We start from the raw sequence: 16,448 nt of genomic DNA, 5'->3' as shown, positions 1-16,448 counted from the left end.
TTACACACGTTTATACAGCTAACCAGATTCAAACCAGAGCTGTCTGACTCCAAAGCCTGTGCTTTTAAAATGTAGCACATGGCAGGTGTTTATAGGATATTATTTTTCTTCCCTGCTCCTACAATGGTTCAGAAAAGGGAGATTCTGTTTTCAACAGGAGAGATCAAAGAGGGATTCTCTGAAAAGGTGGTATTTGAGATGAGCCTTCGAGATGGGAAGATTAGGGAAGGTAGAAAGGGGAGGAGAGCATTCTGGAAAGGAGCCTGGTGTCAAGGCCTAGACACGGGGAAGTACAAGATGTGTCTAGGGAATGGCAGGGAGGCCATTTGGTGGAGGTTTGGTAGAGGTCTCACTCCAGGAAGACCTAGGAAGGTAGGCCAGGACCAGATCGTGGAGTTCCTAGAATGCCAGATGGCATTGCGAGCCAGCACTGCAGGGAGACTAGAGGCTGGAGGCCAGCTGGAAGGCCTTTGTTCAGACAGCAAAATGGACTGTGCTGATCTAGCTGGGGAGAGAGGCCCCAGCAAGAGAGAGGAGGGACATGACTGGGGACCACCTAGGTGGCCCAGCCAAGGAGGCCAGGACAGGGAGGCCTGCCAGATAGGAAGGGCCACCTGTGTCCAGGAGGACAGGCTGAACCCTCAGGTCCAGGAAGCCTGGGGGTGGGCAGAAAGAGTATACAGGCACTGGAGTTAAGGTATGCACCTGAGATCCTGGGGTTCACTTCCAGCCTAGATTATTTTTTCAGAAGCAGTGTTGAAATTGAATGTCTGTCTTATCTTGCCTTCAGCAGCACTGTCTACTTTGTATTTGTTTGACCCCTGCAGGGATACATGGAAGCCTATGTTGATTAGCAGTGCCATGTTGGAATTGGAGCAGTCTCCTAGCTGGGGAGGAGTCACCAGTGAGGGAGTGAAGTGGTGGAGGCACCTAGGTCAAGATCAGGCCCAGTAGAGGGTTGTAGCCGGCATTGGAGCAAGGGAGTGAGCTGGCGGTAGAATCATGTCAGGAGACTTAATCATACAACCTGGAGAAGACTAGATTGTGTGGCTCTGTGACCTCCCTCCCCTCGCCCCACCTCCATGTGGCAAAGTGACCACTCCCACTCATCCATCACTTCCCAGCTTAAGCTTCCTTCACTGAGGCCTTTCCAGACCTGTCTTCAACCCTATCCAAATGTCAGCCTGCATCCTTTTCCCACCTTGCACCCCTCTCCCCTCCAGCACCTCCCTCCCCTGGAGCAGTTATCTCCAGAATATACCGCCCTTTACATAGACAGTGAACAGTTTTCTTGTAGCTCGTGTCACTTGCTCCTAATACCCTCAGCACAGTCCCCAGCGTAGGTTAGGTCCTGGGTACATGTCTGCTGAGTGGATGAGAGAAGGAGTCCTCCCATGCACACTGTATTAGTGAGCAGCTTCAGGCCTGGGATGGGGTCTGATTCATCTTTCTCCAGCTCAGGGCCTGACAAAAAAAGGGTGGTACACACTATAAGTTTGTTGAATAAATTTATGGAAAATATGGCTTAGCTTCAGTTTTTCCAATAAAGCCCTCCAGAGCTGAACTGGCCCACCTTCTTCCCATACTGGACCCCATCTTGAGTCCCTCTGTTTTTATTAGGTAACAACCTATTCTGTCAGAGGCCGCAGGGGCCTGAAGCTTTGGACTGCCTTCTTGGTTTGATGTCTGCTGGTGTGATAACAGCAAAACTGTGCACCTAAAAATAATTTCAGATAAGCCAGACTCATAACAGAGTACAAGAAACGTCTGTTGAATGAAAGAATTACTCTTCCTTTTTTTTACTAGGCGCTTTCAAAATAGTCTTTGTGTCCCTGGGAATTCAGAGCTTGCATGTGCATTGATTGTCCACTAGGGGGAACTCTTTCACAAGATGGGTGGAGCGGAAGTTAAAGGCAAGAATACAGTTCTCTGGAGAAGGAAATGGCAACCCACTCCAGTATTCTTGCCTGGAGAATCCCCACGGACAGAGGAGCCTGGCGGGCTACAGTCCATGGGGTCGCAAAGAGTCCGACACGACTTAAGCGACTTAGCAGGCAGGCATACAGTTCTCAGTTTCCACAGCAACTCCGCCAAGGGCGGGGGCGGGAAGGTCTGACGGGCCTTAGGTGAGGCCCTAACAGCAGTGACTGGATAGGACGACCAGAGATTAATTTCTCTGAGTTTGAGGACACCAAATTGCATGGCCAAGGTGGAGCACTCCCCGCCACCAACCCGCGCCCCCAGGATGACGGCAACATCAGGGGACACAGACGATATGGCTGAAGGGACTAACCTTTGTAAGGGTAGGGTTGGTTTCTTCTTTAAAAAAAAAACAAGTATTGACTGAACATTTGTGGTGTGCCAAGTACTATACCAAGCCCTGGGGTTTTGTTTGCCTTTGTTTGTATTGGAGGAGAAAAAGGAATAGTTTGGAAGGAAGAAGGTATGGAGGCTGTGCTCTCTGCCCTGTGTGCTGTGTGGTGGTCGGTGGAGGTAGGGGGAGGACATCCTTCCCTGAGGAGGCTCCAGGGGAAGTGGGCTCTCAGGGAGAGTCCCATTGAGAACAGAAGGTGAAGAGGCTCAGAGGGCCTGGTGACCCTTGTCCTTTGCCATGGGTGTCTGCGATGGAGAGGCCAGGAGATGACTTCACCTCCTTTTACACTGAGAACCCCACCTTCCCACCTCCAAGCCTACCAACCTGCCTGGCAGGCCACCCACCTTCTCTCTTTTTCCCTGTACAGCTGACTGTCCCTGCTCCCATCACAGGCCCCCCACTTCTGCTTGTTCTCTGAAGCACATTCCCTCAGTCTTCTCTTCTGAAGCTGCCCCCTCCCTTTTTCTCTGGCAGTTCATCTCCATTCACATGTAGACATGCTCTGTAGATGGCAATTATTCCTCAATAAAGCTGGTAAATTTTTTAAATATTTTTTAAAATAGGCTGCATATCACCCATCTTCAAAATGAGTCCCTCCTTGCTAACCTATGGATTAAACAATATGTGAAAGACATAACCCCCCCCCCCAAAATAAGATTAATTTATCCTGTTTAGGAATGCACAGTTCCAAGTTCCTTGACTTCAAGTTCCCCTCCAGCTCCATTTTTCCATTTGCTTCCTACATGATCTCACAGTTGCTTTTGACCCAGTTGGTCAAAAAACAACTCACTCTCTTCTCTCAGCTTCTGTGATACAATATTGATTTTTCCTCCTGCAGTCTGGTTTCACCAAGTCTCCTTTGCTGGTTTTTACTATTTCTCTTACTAGACTGTTGGGTCAGCCTATGTCCCACCTCTATAGCAACACCTTCTCCCTGTGTGATTTTGTTTGTTGTTGTTCAATCTCTCAGTCATGTCCGACTCTTTGCGACCCCATGGACTGCAGCATGCCAGGCTTCCCTGTCCTTCACTATCTCCCAGAAATTGCTCAAACTCATATTCATTGAGTCAATGATGCCATCCAACCATCTCATCCTCTGTTGCCCCCTTCTCCTCCTGCCCTCAGTCTTTCCCAGCATCAAGTTCTTTTCCAGTGAGTCAGGTCTTCACATCACATGGCCAAAATATTAGAGTTTCAGCTTCAGTATCAGTCCTGCCAATGAATATTCAGGGTTGATTTCCTTTAGGATTGACTGGTTTGATCTCCTTGCTGTCCAAGGGACTCTCAAGAGTCTTCTCTAGCACAACAGTTTGAAAGCATCAATTCTTTGGTTGCTCAGCCTTCTTTATGGTCCAACTCTCACACCCATATGTGACTACTGGAAAAACCTAGCTTTGACTAGATGGACCTTTGTCAGCAAAGTGATTTTTGTCTAGTCCCATGGCTTTACACACCACATGAATGTGTTATGTATTCAGCTACCAAGTCTGTACCTCTGGCCTTGATCTCTCCCCTGAAATCTCCATGAATGTCTAATAACATCTGAAATGTATAGCCAAAACAGAACTCTTGATTTTTGTTGTAGGAGAACAAGAGAATGATCATATCCTAGGTCTCTGGAGAATCCCTGGGACAGGCCACCAAGTGAGAGTCAGGAAAAAATTCAAGAGTGAGTCAAAGTAAAGTGAAAGCAGGATTTGATTTCCATAGGCAGAATACAGTCAGACTCAGAAAGTTTGAGCCTCCCTTGGGTGCAGGAGGGGTTAGTTTTTATGGGCTGGGTCATTTCATAGGCTATTAAGTGGGAGGATTATTTATTTGAGGGAAGGAGTAAGGATTTCTAGCAATTGGGCCACCACCCATTTTTTGACCTTTTAGGGTCAGCCTTGGAGCTATCATGGGGCCTGTGGGTGTATTATTTAGCATATGCTAATGTATTACAAAGGACAGAAATGGCATGGACCTAACAGAAGCATAAGATATTAAGAAGAGGTGGCAAGAATACACAGAAGAACTGTACAAAAAAGATCTACATGACCAAGATAATCACGATGGTGTGATCACTGACCTAGAGCCAGACATCCTGGAATGTGAAGTCAAGTGGGCCTTAGGACGCGTCACTATGAACAAAGCTAGTGGAGGTGATGGAATTCCAGTTGAGCTATTTCAAATCCTGAAAGATGATGCTGTGAAAGTGCTGCACTCAATATGCCAGCAAATTTGGAAAACTCAGCAGTGGCCACAGGACGGGAAAAGGTCATTCCAATCCCAAAGAAAGGCAATGCCAAAGAATGCTCAAACTACCGCACAATTGCACTCATCTCACGTGCTAGCAAAGTAATGCTCAAAATTCTCCAAGCCAGGCTTCAGCAATATGTGAATCGTGAACTTCCAGATGTTCAAGTTGGTTTTAGAAAAGGCAGAGGAACCAGAGATCAAATTGCCAACATCTGCTGGATAATGGAAAAAGCAAGAGAGTTCCAGAAAAACATCTATTTCAAAATCTGCTTTATTGACTATGCCAAAGCCTTTGACTGTGTGGATCACAATAAACTGTGGAAAACTCTGAAAGAGATGGCAATACCTGACCACCTGACCTGCCTCTTGAGAAACCTATATGCAGGTCAGGAAGCAACAGTTGGAACTGGACATGGAACAACAGACTGGTTCCAAATAGGAAAAGGAGTACATCAAGGCTGTATATTGTCACCCTGCTTATTTAACTTATCATGAGAAACGCTGGGCTGGAAGAAGCACAAGCTGGAATCAAGATTGCCAGGAGAAATCTCAATAACCTCAGATATGCAGATTACACCACTCTGATGGCAGAAAGTGAAGAGGAACTAAAAAGCCTCTTGATGAAAGCGAAAGTGGAGAGTGAAAAAGTTGGCTTAAAGCTCAACACTCAGAAAACGAAGATCATGGCATCTAGTCCCATCACTTCATGGGAAATTGCCGGGGACCAGCCCCGGCTGATCCAGGGTATTCGAAGGAGAGACGGCGTAGGCGAAGATCAGGAAACAACTGCTTAATTAAACGTTAATTAAGGATATAAAGAGTACTAGAATGAGGATAGCTCAGTGAGGAAATTCAGTGGAGAAAAGAGGCTGAATAATTCAGCCAGAAGGTAAGAGAAAGAACGACATGGTGAGACCAAGTTTCGGCGAACAAGGCCCGCACTTTATTTTCCAAAGTAGTTTTTATACCCCAAGCTATGCATAGAGGATAATGGGGGAAGGGGTAGAGTCAGGCAGCAAGCCAGGCCCTCTGCCCGCAAACCCATCATATGCAAAAGCTTAGGTGATCTGCATCATCCTCTGGCCCGGAGGCCTGTCAACATTCCAAGACCTTTTCTTCAGAAAACTTATCTCTCTCTAAACGTGATTGGTCAGGAGCCACCCTCCAAAAGCATTAGACAAAGTTGCATTCCCACAGCGCAAAGGTGTGGTGGGCTATAACAAGAAAAAGAATCAACTCAAGGGTCCCAGGTTACAAACATTAAAGCCACTACTTACACCAATTATATCAATCAATACACTGCCAGGGACACAGCAGGCAAGGGACACGGAAACTCAGCAGCAAACATTGGCCCAATAAGTGAAAATCCCTTCACCAATACAATTTCCAATCAATCTTCCAACTACTCAAAAGAATCTGTGTTTAGACAGTTTAGAACATCTCCTGCCTCTCACAGTTGGGAGGCTCTGAACAATCACATGCGGCCGGAAAAACCTATTCAGGCAGGCTAGAGGACTTCCAAAGGAGCTTGCAGGTTAAACACTGTCACACCCAGGAATTATCAACCGGAACTGCAAGCCAACTCTTTTTTCAGAGAGAGGCAGCGGGGGACAGCCCCCCGTAAAGTCAGAGGTGCAGGCGAAAGCCCAAAGCAGAAAGTAGGCAGACCCTGGTCCCGGGGGTATGTGCTCGAGAATTTCCAGGGGGACTCATGAAGCTCGATCCCGCCCCCGCACATGCCGAGCCTCCCTCCCCATGACCCCTGCCATGGGCGGAGTTCCTCACACTGGCCACCGGCAGTGACAGAATTCTGGTCGAGCTACTCCAGATCCTGAAAGACGATGCTGTGGAAAGTGCTGCACTCAACATGCAATATGCCGGCTCCCGGCAGGAAATAGATGGGGAAACAGTGGAAACAGTGTCAGACTTTATTTTTGGGGGCTCCAAAATCACTGCAGATGGTGACTGCAGCCATGAAATTAAGACTCTTACTCCTTGGAAGGAAAGTTATGGCCAACCTAGATAGCATGTTGAAAAGCAGAGACATTACTTTGCCAACAAAGGTCCATCTAGTCAAGCCTATGGTTTTTCCAGTGGTCATGTATGGATGTGAGAGTTGGACTGTGAAGAAAGCTGAGCACCGAAGAATTGATGCTTTCGAACTGTGGTGTTGGAGAAGACTCTTGAGAGTCCCTTGGACTGCAAGGAGATCCAACCAGTCCATTCTAAAGGAGATCAGTCCTAGGTGTTCTTTGGAAGGAATGATGCTAAAGCTGAAACTCCAATACTTTAGCCACCTCATGCCAAGAGCTGACTCATTGGAAAAGACTCTGGTGCTGGGAGGGAATGGGGGCAGGAGGAGAAGGGGACGACAGAGGATGAGATGGCTGGATGGCATCACCGACTGGATGGATGTGAGTTTGAGTGAACTCTGGGAGTTGGTGATGGACAGGAAGGCCTGGCGTGCTGCAGTTCATGGGATCGCAAAGAGTCGGATACGACCGAGGGACTGAACTGAACTGAACTGAACTGAACGTATTACAATGAGTGTATAATGAAGCTCAAAGTCTACTGGAAGTTGAATCTTTCACCATCTTGGGCCTAGTAGGGTGTAACCAGTTTTTGTCCTATCCTGTTTTTCTCAACACCCATGTCATTCTTTAAAAGTTGTGCCCTACCCCCTTCCCTCCTGTCTTATTTTCTTCCCCAAACTTGTTCTTTCTCCTATTTTCAGTAAAAGCTACCACCACCAACCCAATTGCTCAAGAAAAAGTATAGGACTGATACCAGATGACCGACTTTCTCTCACCTCCCACCCATTCCATCCTTGTCAAGTCCTCAAGGCTCTGCCTCCACTTACCTTCTCTGTTCCCACTGTGATCACCTAGGCTAACCCACCATCCTGTTGATAGCTTATGGTGAATGGTGTCAGATTTGTGATCACCAAAGAAGAAAATTTCGCTTTGGGACCAGGGACCAGGATTGATCACTCAAGAGGTTTTGTGTAGTAGAGTTTTATTAAAGTGAGAAAGGGACAGACAAAGCTTCTGATGTAGACATCAGAAGGGGATGGAGAGTGCCCCAATCCCTAGTCTTAGCAACAAAATTATATACTTTTTAATTGGTTATTACAATAAAGCAAAAGACTGTCTCAAGGTTGTAAAGACCTTACTAGACCCACTCCCATAATATATATTTTAAGATAACAGGATTAGTCAGAAAGTTTTCCAGAAGGAGAAACGTGTCCTCAAGCAGGATACATTATTATTATATACTCCTTACTAAGGAATGTAGGAAAAAACATTTGTCCTCTCCTCCTCCTTGAGAATTCCAGGCCCCTATCTCCTCCTTGAGAGCCCCAGACCCCTTTCTCCTCCTCGGGGACCCTGGACTTCTTCTCAACCTGCCTAGGAATTGACTCTCTCATTCCCCCCTTTTCTTTTAGGAGAATTATGTTGCCAAGGGAAAGGAGCGTCATTTCATTCCATAACTACTTCCTTCCATCCCTAAATTGTTAAGGCAACATATTCTTCTAACCCTCATATTAAGAGTCTCTGATCCAGGATCCCCAAGTAATAGTTGGAGGTGGCCGTGGCACTCATAGGAGCCTGGATAACCATTTGTAACTTAAAAGCTTTCAGACAGTTAGAAACAAACCCTGTTTTACAGTTGCAGATATAAGGCAAAACGGTCATTAAGCCAAGTTAAAGCTTAATCAAAATTAAAAGTCACATTATGTCCATAGTTAAGGTACAATATGTTAAACCAGTCCCTCTTAGGATTGTTAGATGTCATCAGATCAAGACGAGGCATCACATATGATTGTTGTTGGTGAAGGTGTTCGCAGAGTTGAAGAAGTCCTTTCCTTGAAGTGGAGAAACCCACCACAGGAAGCCTTCCACTGATGAAGAGGCGAGTGGTCTGCAGACCCAGCAGTTAGACCGATTGTGGAATGCAGCATAGGAGTAAGCCCAGGACAGGAAGTCATTGTCTTGAGGATCAAACGGCAGACCCAGGATTTTTGCAGTCAGCAGAAGCAGGCTGACATAGATTATCAGGCCCATTTGAAAAGTACAAAGCCAGAGCATAGCAAGTAAAGACGTAAAATGACATCACTTAGTTCTGGTCAGGGTGCCACCTCTTAACTTGAGTGTGATGTACCCACGAATCAATTCCTGGCACTTTGACTGCTGTGGGAAAAGAAAGAATAACCTGGCAAGGGCCTTCCCAGAGGGGCTCAAGGGATTGGCCCCCAAATCTCAATGTTTTTATCAGGGCCTCAGTTCCTGGCTCAAAGAGAGGCTGGCTTGACTCAGAGGCTGGGTCAGGAGTCACCTCCCAGAGTTCCGTTAATGCCTGTTGAAATGCTGAGAGCTGAGTTACATGATTAGCTAATTCCAAGGCTTCAGGGTCTATAACAATGTCTGTGCGTAAGAAGACCCTTACATTCAAATACATTCAAAGGGGGACAGTTCCTCCTTTGGGGGAGCAGTTCAAGCCCTCATTAAAGCTATGGGTAGAGCTTTAAACCAATTGTCCTGCATCTCTTGAGTTAATTTGCGCAGATGTCTCTTAATAATGTCATTAGCTTTTTCAACCTTTCCTGAGGATTGGGGTCTCCAGAAACAGTGTAAGTAATATTCTATTCCTAGAGCTTTTGACACCCCCTGAGTTACAGCAGATTTAAAGGCTGAGCCACTGTCACTCTGAAGGCTCTGTGGCAGGCCAAACCTGGAAATAATTTCATGGATTAAAATTCTTATAACCTCCTTAGCCTGTTCACTATGACAGGAAAAAGCCTCGATCCATCCAGTAAGCAAGAATCCACCCAAACCTGTAAGCAAGAATACCCATTAGCTTTTGGCGTTTGAGTAAAACCAATTTCCCAGTCCTCTCCAGGATATTTCCACTTCGTTGTAACCCAGATTTTGCTAGCTTTTCAGTGTTTGAGTTATTTTTCTGACACACCTCACATCTTTTGATAATGTTCTTTAAAGTTTTCATTACACTTCTACCTTCAAACAAACGAGAAGCCATCTGGTAAGTACTCTCAATACCTAAATGAAAACTCTGGTATAAACCCTTAAGAATTTTCCATTGAGCATTTTCAGGAATTATTAATCATCCATCCTCGGACTGTAACCATCCTTTATTGGTAATCTTTGCTCCTCTTTTCTCATATCTTTTTAATTCTTCCTTAGTATAGTGTGGTTTTTCCTGTTCCACAGGACCTGTTCAGATCAAAGGCGTCTGCAGTGAAGGGGTTTCACAAAGCACCACCTTCCTGGCTTGACAGTCAGCCAGCTGATTACCTTAGGCTACTTTACTCCCATCCCTGCTGTGCCCTTTGCAATGGATAACAGCTACTTCTTTAGAACAATACATAGTTAAAAGTCTCTCAATCTCTCTGAAATGCTTAACAGATTCTCCTGTTGCCATTTTAAACTGTCTTTCTTTCCATATTGCAGCATGAGCCCGTAAAGTCAAATAAGCATACTTAGAATCAGTGTAGATATTTACTTGCTGCCCTTTGCTTAACCCTAGAGCTCAGGTCAGAGCTACAAGCTCCACTAGCTGAGCACTCATTTCCTGGGTGAGAGATTTTGCTTCTAAAACCTGTTCAGCCATCACCACGGCATAACCTGCTTTACACTTCCCATGCCGAACAAAAGAACTGCCATCTGTAAATATTTCCATGTCAGGATTGTCTAATGGGGTATCCATTAGATCTTCCTGAGCTGCATAGTTTAAAGTTAGAAACTGGGAACAATCATGATCAGGTGTTTCATTTTCTTTCTCAGGAAGGAAAGTGGCAGGATTTAAATTTCCACAAACTTTGAGCTTAGTTATTGGTCCTTCTAACAACAATGACTGATATTTAAGAAGCCTACTATCTGTCATCCAAGTATTAATCTTAAAGATTCCACTCACATCATGAGAAGTCAGTACAGTAAGATTTCACCCATTGATTATTTTGAGAGCTTCAAGTGTTAATAAAGCAGTTGCCACGATTATACTTAGAGTGGCCACCCAGGTGACACTACATCTAATTCTCTGCTCAGATACGCTATAGGTTGCTGGTGAGGCCCTTGGGGTTGTTTGGAACTCTAAATGGGCGGTCTGAATCTCAAGTTTGGGCTTTTACTGAGACCAAGACAACCCTTCCTGGGTGTGTTCCCTGACTTTCAGTTTGCTCAGTTTGGAGCCCCGGGTATGGGGGCAAAGTAGGAGGACTAGAGGGAGCTGAAGGTTTCATATCCAAATCTATACCCTTAGGACATAAGTCCGCCATGTCTCGCAGAGAGAAAAAGGGCAACATATATGCTACCTCTATCCATTTCCCTTGTTTTCTACAGAACAAGTCTAATTGTAAAACAGTATTATAATTAAGAGACCCTCCAACCGGCCACCATTCACCATCCTCCAATGGATACCATGGCCATTCAGTATCACAGAAGATCAGGCATGTCTTTTTTAAACTCTGGGGATCAAACGTGTCCCAGTTTTTCAAGATACAGTTCAAAGGAGTGAGGCTGGAATTGTTAGCTCCCATCTGTAAGAGAGGAAAAAAACGACCAGTGCATCTTTCTACTGGAGGTATCCCTCCTTGCTCTAGATGGGGGAATGGACAGACTTTACACCGAAGCTCTCCTTCCCTGGTCAGACTTAGTCTGTCCCTTACCAGTGCAGGCACCGCACTCGTCCCTCCTGGCTCTACCACCGAGACGGGGTGGAGATGCGCCAGGGGTAGACCTGATGGCATCCTTGACTGACGTCCAGTTCCTCACCGTTAAAACCTTGCTTACCTCTGTTGCCACCTGGGGTGCAATCAAAGTAACCTTCCAGAATGCCTCCCAAGCTAAGGCTGCTCGGGGAAACATTCATCTCCTGAGTGCCTGTGCATGACCCTGAGTATATTCCTGACCACAATAAAACCAGTACAAACATAAAACCAATATGTTCCTTCCAAGCATCACCACACCAGTACAAGTGATAGCAAAAGAGATGGTGAAGGGCTGGCCAGTGAGTAAAAAGTTATTTTTGTCCTTGAGTTATTAGGGTCAGTCCTTCCAGTTCATTCCCACAGATTCCACAGAAATAATATCTAAGGAGTTGGGACAAAAGCCACTGAAGAGCCTCCTCCGGTCCACTAAGAGCTAGTGCTACCAAAGGAAGAAGCCCATTGCACTTTCAATCTGACCAGGTCCTGCAATTCCCAACCCGTGTCCTCAAAAACCTTATGGTCACCAGCAGTGCTTCTATCTACATAGATCGGAGGCACAGCCATAACAAAGACTCACTTTTAGGTCTCTGGCCCCTGAGGCAGGCAGCCAAGAGAGAGACCTCTAGCCTGAGAGACATTCCTGGAGCTAGAGCTTGGCCTCACTCCCAAATGTACTCTTGTAATTTTTGGCTCCTAGCAAGGCTGGCGCTTCCATACACGGGGTCTAGGTAAAAGTACATAGTAACAGCATGGGTCACAAGTCCCTTGAAAGTCCTAATCCGACAGATTAGGTTAGCAGTTCTAGTTCCCCAAGCAATTACGAAATGGTCAAAGAGACCAGGAAAAGGTGACCAAGAAAGGAAAGTTCAGTCCACACGCTTCACCCATTTCTGGTCGCTCCCCTCACAGGGACCTTGGGTGCCTCTTGACATTGGCAGGTCAGATTAATCCCCCGACAGGGTTCTCCTTTCTGGGGCTGCCTTCAGTCATTATGAGGCACCGCAAAACTGCAGAGCAGGGCTCATCACTTGCTTCAAGCAGGGCATGCATTCATTCACACAGGCACCCTGTAGAGTTAGTAAAGTAAAGCAGGAAACGTGTATACTGAGAAAGCAGAGAGTCTAGAGCTCTGAGTGTTCTTACCTTGTTCTGAAGATCCCAGATGAGTGCCCAAGATGATGATTTACAGTAAATGGTGTCAGATTTGTGGTCTCCAAAGAAGAAGATTTCACTTTGGGACCAGGGACCAGGCTTAATCACTCAAGAGCTTTTGTGTAGCAGAGTTTTATTAAAGTGAGAAAGGGACAGACAAAGCTTCTGACACAGACATCAGAAGGGGATGGAAAGTGCCCCAATCCCTAGTCTTAGCAACAAAATTATATACTTTTTAATTGGTAATAACAATAAAGCAAAAGACTGTCTCAAGGTTGTAAAGACCTTACTAGACCCACTCCCATAATATACATTTTAAGATAACAGGATTAGTCAGAAGGTTTTCCGGAAGGAGAAACATGTCCTCAAGCAGGATTCATTATTGTTATATAATCCTTACTAAGGAATATAGGAAAAAACATCTGTCCTTTCCTCCTCCTTGAGAATTCCAGAGCCCTATCTCCTCCTTGAGAGCCCCAGACCCTTTTCTCCTCCTCGGGGACCCTGGACTTCTCAACCTGCCTAGGAATTTGCTCTGTCAATTCAGTTCAGTTCAGTTGCTCAGTTGTGTCCAACTCTCTGCAACCCCATGGACTGCAGCATGCCAGGCTTCCCTGTCCATCACCAACTCCTGGAGTTTACTCAAACTCTTGTCCATTGAGTCGGTGATGCCATCCAACCATCTCATCCTCTGTTGTCCCCTTCTCCCACCTTCAATCTTTCCAAGCATCAGGGTCTTTTCCAATGAGTCAGATCTTGCCATCAGATGGCCAAAGTATTGGAGATTCAGCTATAGATCAGTCATTCCAATGAATATTCAGAACTGATTTCATTTAGGATGGACTGTTTGGATCTCCTTGCAGTCCAAGGGAGTCTTCTCCAACACCACAGTTCAAAAGCATCAATTCTTTGGCACTCAGCTTTCTTTGTAGTCCAACTCTCACATCCAGACATGACTACTGGAAAAACCATAGCTTTGACTAGATGGACCTTTGTTGGCAAAGTAATGTCTCTGCTTTTTAATATGCTGTCTAGGTTGGTCATAACTTTTCTTCCAAGGAGCAAGCATCTTTTAACTTCATGGCTGCAGTCACCATCTGCAGTGATTTTGGAGCCTCCCAAAATAAAGTCTCTCACTGTTTGCATTGTTTCCCCACTATTTGCCAGGAAGCAATGGGACCAGATGCCATGATCTTAGTTTTCTAAATGTTGACTTTTAAGCCAACTTTTTCACTCTCATCTTTCACTTTCATCAGAAGGCTCTTTAGTTCTTCTTCACTTTCTGCATAATGGTGGTGTCATCTGCATAGCTGAGGTTATTGCTATTTCTCCCGGCAATCTTGATTCCAGCTTGTGCTTCATCCAGCCCAGCGTTTCTCATGATGTACTCTCCATATAAGTTAAATAAGCAGGGTGACAATATACAGCCTTGACATACTCCTTTCCCAATTTGGAACCAGTCTGTTGTTCCTTGTCCAGTTCTAACTGTTGCTTCCTGACCTGCATACAGATTTCTCAAGAGGCAGGTCAGGTGGTCTGGTATTCTCATCTCTTTAAGAATTTTCCACAGTTTGTTTTGATCTACACAGTCAAAGGCTTTGGCAGTCAATAAAGCACAAATAGATGTCTTCAGGAACTCTCTTGCTTTTTTGATGATCCAATAGATGTTGGCAATTTGATTTCTGGTTCCTCTGCCTTTTCTAAATCCAGCTTGAACATCTGTAAGTTCATTGTTCATGTACTGTTGAAGCCTGGCTTGGGGAATTTTGAGCATTACTTTGCTAGCGTGTGAGATGAGTGCAATTGTGCAGTAGTTTGAACATTCTTTGGCATTGCCTTTCTTTGGGATTGGAATGAAAACTGACCTTTTCCAGTCCTATGGCCACTGTATAGGAGAAGGCAATGGCAACCCACTCCAGTACTCTTGCCTGGAAAATCCCATGGATGGAGGAGCCTGGTAGGCTGCAGTCCATGGGGTCGCTAAGAGTCGGGCACAACAGAGCAACTTCACTTTCACTTTTCACTTTCCTGCATTGGAGAAGGAAATGGCAACCCACTCCAATGTTTTTGCCTGGAGAATCCCAGGGACGGGGAGCCTGGTGGGCTGCCGTCTATGGGGTCGCACAGAGTCAGACATGACTGAATCGACTTAGCAGCAGCAGCATGGCCACTGCTGAGTTTTCCAAATTTGCTGGCATATTGAGTGCAGCATTTTTACAGCACCATCTTTTAGGATTTGAAATAGTTCAACTGGAATTCCATCACCTCCACTAGCTTTGTTCATAGTGATTTTTCCTAAGGCCCCCTTGACTTTGAATTCCAGGATGTCTGGCTCTAGGTGAGCAATCACACCATCATAATTATCTAGGTTGTGAAGATCTTTTTTGTACAATTCTTCTGTGTATTCTTGCCACCTCTTCTTAATATCTTCTGCTTCTGTTAGGTCCATACCATTTCTGTCCTTTATCAAGCCCATCTTTGCATGAAATGTTCCCTTGGTATCTCTAATTTTCTTGAAGATATCTCTAGTCTTTCCCATTCTATTGTTTTCCTCTATTTCTTTGCACTGATCACTGAGGAAGGCTTTCTTATCTCTCCTTGCTATTCTTTGGAACTCTGCATTCAAATGGATATATCTTTCCTTTTCTCCTTTGCCTTTCATTTCTCTTCTTTTCACGGCTATTTGTAAGGCCTCCTCAGACAACCATTTTGCCTTTTTGCATTTCTTTTTCTTGGGGATGGTCTTGATCCCTGCCTCCTGTACAATGTCACGAACCTCTGTCCATAGTTCTTCAGGCACTCTATCGAATCTAATCTCTTGAATCTATTTCTCACTTTCACTGTATAATTGTAAGGGATTTGATTTAGGTCATACCTGAATGGTCTAGTGGTTTTCCCTACTTTCTGAAATTTAAGGCTGAATTTGGCGATAAGAAGTTCATGATCTGAGCCACAGTCAGCTCCTGGTTTTGTTTTTGCTGATTGTATAGAGCTTCTCCATCTTTGACTGCAAAGAATATAATCAATCTGATTTCAGTCTTGACCATCTGGTGATCTTCATGTGTACAGTCTTCTCTTGTGTTATTGGAAGAGGGTGTTTGCTATGACCCGTGCATTCTCTTGGCAGAACTCTGTTAGCCTTTGCCCTGCTTCATTCTGTACTCCAAGGTCAAGTTTGCCTGTTACTCCAAGTATTTCAGGGCTTCCCTTGTGGCTTAGCTGGTAAAGAATCTGCCTGCAATACAGGAGACCTGGGTTTGATCCCTGGGTTGGGAAGATCCCCTGGAGAAGGGAACTGCTACCCACTTCAGTATTCTGGCCTGGAGAATCCCATGGACTGTATAGCCCCCGTGGGGTCACAAAGAGTTGGTTGGGATTCCCTGGTGGCTCAGATGATAAAGCATCTGTCTGCAATGCGGGAGACCCAGGTTCGATCCCTGGGTTGGGAAGATCCCCTGGAGAAGGAAATGGCAACCCATGCTGGAGACCCAGGTTTGATCCCTGGGTCGGGAAGGTCCCCTAGAGAAGGAAATGGCAACCCATGCTGGAGACCCAGGTTCGATCCCTGGGTCGGGAAGATCCCCTGGAGAAGGAAATGGCAACCCACTCCAGTGCTATTGCCTAGAAAATTTCATGGATAGAGGAGCCTGGTGGGCTACAGTCCATGGGGTCGCAAAGAGTTGGACATGACTGAGTGACTTCACTTTTCACTTTCTTTCACCAGGTATTTCTTGACTTCCTACTTTTGCATTCCTGAAAAGCACATCTTTTTTGGGTGTTAGTTCTAGAAGGTCTTGTAGGTCTTCATCTTCAGCTTCTTCAGGTTGGGACATCGACTTGGATTACTGTGATATTGAATGGTTTGCCTTGGAAATGAACAGAGATCATTCTGTCATTTTTGAGATTGCATCCAAGTACTGCATTTCAGACTCTTTTGTTTACTATGATGGCTACTCCATT

General features: G+C 45.4%; 1 protein-coding gene across 6 annotated transcripts in view; it reads left to right on the top strand.

Annotated features, from left to right (window-relative positions):
- Window positions 1-16,448, top strand: part of ARMH1 (armadillo like helical domain containing 1) — a 62,575-nt gene that overhangs the window by 31,034 nt on the left and 15,093 nt on the right.

The sequence above is a fragment of the Bos taurus genome, chromosome 3 (genome assembly GCF_002263795.3).
Source record: "Bos taurus isolate L1 Dominette 01449 registration number 42190680 breed Hereford chromosome 3, ARS-UCD2.0, whole genome shotgun sequence".
Lineage (NCBI taxonomy): Eukaryota > Metazoa > Chordata > Mammalia > Artiodactyla > Bovidae > Bos > Bos taurus.
This window is presented reverse-complemented; position numbering and strand designations above follow the sequence as displayed.